Source organism: Balaenoptera acutorostrata, chromosome 18, assembly GCF_949987535.1.
Source record: "Balaenoptera acutorostrata chromosome 18, mBalAcu1.1, whole genome shotgun sequence".
In the NCBI taxonomy this organism is placed as follows: domain Eukaryota; kingdom Metazoa; phylum Chordata; class Mammalia; order Artiodactyla; family Balaenopteridae; genus Balaenoptera; species Balaenoptera acutorostrata.
Window position 1 is genome coordinate 48,387,471 of NC_080081.1, and position 6,819 is coordinate 48,394,289.

Below are 6,819 nucleotides of genomic sequence, written 5' to 3' on the forward strand. Positions count from 1 at the left end.
GGCTGACTCTCTCTACTTGAAACTTCTTTGGTGGCCACCATTTTCTATAAAAGACCCTAAAAACTGTGCATGTGGTCAATAGGTCAGTTTGCAGTAGGTGGCATCATGTTTGTTGTATTCCTTTTTCCTTAGTGTGTAAACTCCTCATCTGGTTTATACACTGACACCTAGTGCAGGGGCTGCTACTGTAAGTGTGTAGAAATAACTAGGTTGTGAATCAGTTGGCTGTGCTCTCCAGCGCTCCTTCCTACTCTTCTCCAATCTTCCTGCTGAAAGTAATCAAAGAAGCTGGACCTTTTGACACTGCCCAGAGCACGACCCAAAGCTTCAATGAGTTCAGACAAGGAAAAGGGACTCTCTCCAGGCTGAGTTATGAATTTTATTCTTGGCCCTTAGGAAATATGTATTGTGGCCACATGTTTACACAAACTTCTTTTTAGGAGTGATTGTGAAACCATGCACCTCAGATTGGGACTTGAACATGTGTGCCAGGACTCGAGCCCATCCCAAACTCAGATTTGGACTCGAACCCGGCCAAAACCCACAGTCTTCCAACTGAGATCACACACCTGGTTGCAGGACTTAATGAAGCTCAGGTTCTTAATGTCTCATCGCTGAAAGAATTCAGTGAGAGACAAAGTGATAGGTAAGAATTGTATTTAATTAATTAATTAATTTCTTTTTGGGCTGCGTTGGGTCTTCATTGCTGCGTGCAGGCTTTCTCTAGTTGTGGCAAGCAGGGGCTACTCTTCGTTGCCTGCGCAACGACTATAGTCACGGGCTTCAGTCACGTGCACAGGCTTCTCATTGTGGTGGCTTCTCTTGTTGTGGAGCATGGTCTCTAGGCACATGGGCTTCAGTAGTTGTGGCACACAGGTTCAGTAGTTGTGGTACATGGGCCCCAGAACGTGCAAGCTTCAGTAGTTGCCGTGCCTGGGCCCAGTAGTTGCGGCCTGTGGGCTCTAGGGCACACGAGCTTCAGTAGTTGTGGCACATGGGCTTTAGAGTGCAGGCTCAGTAGTTGTGGTGCACAGGCTTAGTTGCTCCACAGCATGTGGGATATTCCCAGACTAGGGATCAAACCCATGTTCCCTGCATTGGCAGGTATATTCTTAATCACTGTGCCACCAGGGAAGTCCTGAAGTGGATTTATTTAGAGAGAAACATGCTCCACAGACAGAGTGTGGGCCACCTCAGAAGGTGAGAAAGGCACCAGGGTATGGGGGTTGTCAGTTTTTATAAGGGTGGGTAATTTCATAGGCTAATGAGTGGGAGGAGTATTCCAGCTATTTCTGGAAGGGGCAGGGATTTAAAGGAATTGAGCCACCAATTTAAAGGAATTGGTCCACTTTTTGATCCTTATGGTGGCCTTGGAACTGTCATGACACTGGTGGGTGTGTCATTTAGCTTGCTGATGTGTTACAGTGAGCATATACTGAGGATCAAGGTCTAGTGGAAGTTGACTTGTCTGCCATCTTGGACTCATTTGGTTCTAATCAGTTTATGTCATGTCCTTGGGCTATGTCATTCTTTCAAATGTTGTGCCCTGCCCCCTTCCCTCCTGTTTCAGTTGTGGCAGATTGGACAAGTGGAAATGAAATAGTACGGTAATAAAAAGAGTGGTCGTAGAATCAAACAGCCTAGTTAAACTCTGCTCCTCTTCTTACTGGTATGATTGTGGGCAAGTTTCCTCATAAATGCAGTAGTGACTTACAGGTTTGCTGGGAGGATTAAAGGAGATAATACATGTAAAATATTTAGAAAAGAACCTGCTGCGCCTGAGGTAAGCTCTAGGTGATAATTAGCATTTCTTATTATCGTCATTATTTATACCAGGAAACACAGTTGTGAATAAAGTGTTTGGGTACCAGGTGCTCATTTCTCTAAGTGTTTTCAAACTGGGAAGAACATTGAATCATCTGGAGAGCCTGTTAAATATTTGGATTTTTACCCCCTGCCCCTGGAGACTGATTAAATGTCTCTGATCTGTAGTCAGAGATTCCCCTCAGGTGATCCTTCTGTTAAGCCAAGTTGGGGAACACTGCTTTAAGTGAGTAAGGAAATGAATTTCTAAGCATCTGCAATCATCTAGTTTAAAGTTGGTTTCTGATTAAGAAACCTGCCTGGGGCCATCTTTGGTGCCTCAGGGCACCTTTTGGTAGAGAGAGCTAATTTTCTTCCTTAAAGCAATAAGAATTTGGACTTCGGACTCTAAAACAGTTGGGTTTGAATCTGTTACTGGAGTGTGACCTCTAGCCTTTCTCAACTTCCATTTCCTTGTCTGTAAAATGTAAACAATAACAGTTTCCTCCCCCTGGGATTCTTGTAGGATTAAATGAGATTATCTATTTATCTACCTACCTACCTACCTATCATCATCATCTACCATATATCTATCTATTTATTAATCACCAAGCAAATTACTTTACTGAGCAAAGGCTCAGTAAGTAATTATAAATCATAATTAGGATTAGTCATAATCTGACCTCCCCTTCCAGTGCGGCTTGGGTAACCCCTACTGAGCCTTACCCTCCTGCTGGTAACAACTATAAGTTCTGGACAAAACTGAAAAACCAGTGACCTAAAGGCATGAGAGAATGAACAAAAGCAGGCAGATTCTGGAGAGAAGCTGACACTTTAAAAAAGCAAACTGCATGGATGAATTACCCATTTTCCAATAGTATTTAGTCTGAGGGCAGGCCAAAATTGGCATCAAGATGTCACTAAAACTCTAAAAGAAAATTTTCAATTTTTCTGGCCTAAAGAACCAGAGGACAAGTTGGGGCAACCACGGGTATTGACAAATGAAGGGGAAATTCCAGAGACTTTGAGAGGGAGAGCTCCAAGTTCTGTTATAAAATCTGCCCAAATCTCTGGCTAAATGTCAAACCATGCATGGGACAGATTCCAGCCAAATATTAAAGAACTGAACTAAGTTTTAAGGTATTTTCCAAGAGACAATGTTTTCAGTTTGACTCCAACCAAGTAATTGTTTACTAAAACAGAAAATTTACACCTTCAGAGGAATATAAAAGAATTCAGTTTCTAAAACACAATATTTACAATGTTGAGGATACAATCCTGAATAACTAGACATTTAAAGAGCCAGGAAAATATGATCCATTCTCAAGAGAAAAGACAAATTCTGAGGTGGGCAAGGTGTTAGAATTAGCAGGCAAAGATTTTAAAGCGACTATTTAACTATGCTTAAGGATGTAAAGAAAAATATGTTTGCAATGAATTAAATATAGAAAATCTCTGCAAAGATAATGAAAAACCATTTGGATACTATAGAAATAAAAATACCATATCTTAAAATTTTTTAAAGTTACTGAAGTAGACTGTAGCTTAGCAGTAGACTGCAGATGACAGAGGAAAATCAGTTTACTTGAGATAGATTAATAAAAATTATCAAATCTGAATCATAGGAAAAAAGGTTGAAAAAATTGAATGGAGCCTCAACGTACTATGGAATGATATAAAAAGTCTAACATATGTAAAACTGAAGTCTCAGAAACTGAGGAGAGAATGAAATAAATCCTAATTCTAACCCTGATGTGAGTAAATAGAGATAGGGTAAAGATGTAGAAGGAGGCATGAAGAAATTTACCAGAACCTCGCCCTGTGGGAAAAAATTATTTTCGATGTCTTCCTCTATCATCTATTATAATCTTTCTAAACTTTCAAAATGCAAATAGCATCTCTTACTTGAAATGCTGATTCTTTTAAAAGTTCTCTCTCTTTGTTTTTCTCCCTTCCTTCTTTCTTTTTTCCTTCCTTCCCTCCATTCCTCCTCTTCCTTTTCCTTCTCCTTCCTCTACTACTACTACCTCTCCTCCTCCTCCTCCTTCTTTTTCTTTCTCTCTCTCTCTCTCTCTCTCTCCTCCTGTCAGCAAATATTTATTGGGTTCTTAATACATTTTCTGGAGAACAAGAACTTTATCTAGTTCCTATTGCTGGCCTCCTACTGGAGAGTACCTATAAAGCTCTTTTCTTGGTTTTAAAGGTTTAATGCATGCTTGGGTTGAATTGGGATGGGGTTCGATTCAGCAGCATTTTTCTCTTGCCTAATAGGCTTTCCTGTTTTCCTTGCTCTCTGGAAATATATCCCTTAATCTTTTCCTTTGCTGTGCAACTGGAGTGGGTTTTAATATCTTAACACTGCTTTAAAATTTCAGTGGCTCATAGTTACCTTCCCAACAGAGTCTAAGATTTTTATTTTGAGATCTAGGCTGCTTGTGGCTTCCAGGCTCACCTTAAGCTCTCACCAACTCATTTGTACCCCACTGTGCCCTGTTGCTCCATGTCTCCATGTTTTCTCCTCCCCCTCCCATATCTGCCTGATGGAGGCCTATCCAGCAATAAGACAACAAATGAACAAAAACATATTCAGGTATGACCTCTGAGAATCAACCCAGACCATCCTAGAGAAAGTTAATGATCCTTTCTTTCATACTACCATATTAGATCAAATCTAAAACACAGTTTTTCCCCTACATCTTATCATTTCTGAAATCAGGGAGCCTTTATCATTGCTGGTATCTTCTGATCACTGGTGGCCAGGCAGACAGCAGTTATAACATGGTTGTTGTTTTATGCACATACTTAAAGTTGGTTATTATTTATGGAAACATGACTGAACAACTGCAAACCTTCATTGTAAACACACTATTTAAGGAAGGCTTTCAAAGAAGGATCATGAATCTTGTTTGAAATCTTTTGTTGACAACTTCTCCATAAAGTCAAGAAAAAAACGAGCAGATACTTGCAGAAAGAGTATCAGCAACTTGAAAGAAAATCCTACACTGTGTTGAAAGACATAAACATGAAAAACTCTGACTCAAAAAGTAATATTGAAAAGATAAACTCTGAATTGGAAGAAATTTCAGGAGCATATTAATCAATTTATTTCACTTATATTTTCCTTTTAATGTACATACAATATAAATATGTATGTTCAAAATATATATGCAATGATATATAAGCTCTCTATGCACAAAGTACATGTATGTCATGTATATAGGAGATTTTTATAAATATTTCTTTTTTTTTTTTTAATTATTAGCACCTTTAATTTTTATTTACTTATTTATTTTTGGCTGTGTTGGGTCTTCGTTTCTGTGCGAGGGCTTTCTCCAGTTGCGGCAAGCAGGGGCCACTCTTCATTGCAGTGTGCGGGCCTCTCACTATCGTGGCCTCTCTTGTCGCGGAGCACAGGCTCCAGACGCGCAGGCTCAGCAGTTGTGGCCCACGGGCCCAGTTGCTCTGCGGCATGTGGGATCCTCCCAGACCAGGGCTCGAACCCGTGTCCCCTGCATTAGCAGGCAGACTCTCAACCACTGTGCCACCAAGGAAGCCCTATAAATATTTCTTAAAATAAACTGAACACAACTTGTAAAGGAGAGCAAGAACTGACAAAACCAGCATTAAAAAGATCAAATGGGTCAGAAGCAGTCCTAGGTCAAATGTGCTTGAGGCACAAACCTCCTTGACTAATTGTCTCATTCACTTTTTGTTTAGATTGGCATTGAAAGTCTATTATCTCCACACCCAGAACACCTGACTCTAAGACTAGCCCTAGGAAGAATCCAGTAGTGACTATGATAGAAGTGCAAATAGAAGAGGAGTTGAATCCTACAAATCTAGTGTGAGTGGCTATGTAGCCATGTGGTGGTGATAGATGGTCAGCACCCAGAGTGGTCTGGGACCATTGGGAAGAAGGTCAGGTCTGAGAGATGCTGGGCTTATGAATATGGTCTTCAAACATTTTTTGCCCTCCTATGTATTTTTAAAATGACCTCAAAGATTTTTTACCATAATTTAGATAATTGCAAAAAGATGCAGTTTCTGGTATTTTCTAAATATTGACATTTAAGTGTGAAACTGTTACATCACCCTTTTAGATGTATCCAGTGGAATCTAAATACCATAATGATTTAATATCCATTATCATCCAGTTTAAATATATATAATTATGCTCTTAAGTTTAGAAACTTTTATAATTTTCCCTGTCTCCTTGAACTTGAGTATCTGATTTCAGGAAAGCAAAGTATGCCAAAGAGATTCTATCAGCTCTTTTCCTTCCTGGCTGCTTGAAGATCCGCCGCCATTATGAACGACACGGTAACTATCCGGACAAGGAAGTTCATGACCAACCGACTACTTCAGTGGAAACAAATGGTCATCGATGTCCTTCATCCTGGGAAGGCAACAGTACCTAAGACAGAAATTCGGGAAAAACTAGCCAAAATGTACAAGACCACACCAGATGTCATCTTTGTGTTCAGATTCCGAACCCATTTTGGTGGTGGCAAGACAACTGGCTTTGGCATGATTTACGATTCCTTGGATTATGCAAAGAAGAATGAGGCCAAACACAGGCTTGCAAGACATGGCCTGTATGAGAAGAAAAAGACCTCGAGAAAAACAGCGAAAGGAACGCAAGAACGGAATGAAGAAAGTCAGGGGGACTGCAAAGGCCAATGTTGGTGCTGGCAAAAAGTGAGCTGGAGATTGGACAACAGAAGGAATAAAGACTCTGCAGTGACTGTGTCTGTGGTGATTGTGCAGATTTTTCATGAGAGAGTTAATAAACTAAGACTTTTTACATTAAAAAAAAGGTTCTATCAGACTTATCAAATGAGAATTAATTGTACTTATTATTTTAAAATTTATAGGCACCCTGTTTACTCAAACCCAGTGTACACTCAGAAAAGATAGGGAAACTAAATATAGTGTTAATTTTATTCCACTTTTGCCAGTATTATATTTTGATAAAATATTTTATTTTATCATGTGGCTTAAATAGTTTTTCATCTA

The 6,819-nt window shown here is 39.7% G+C and overlaps 1 pseudogene; it reads left to right on the forward strand.

Moving 5' to 3' along the window:
* The first annotated feature begins 6,077 nt into the window (after window positions 1-6,077).
* On the forward strand, window positions 6,078-6,619 carry LOC103008687 (40S ribosomal protein S24-like; annotated as a pseudogene).
* Window positions 6,620-6,819: the final 200 nt, after the last annotated feature.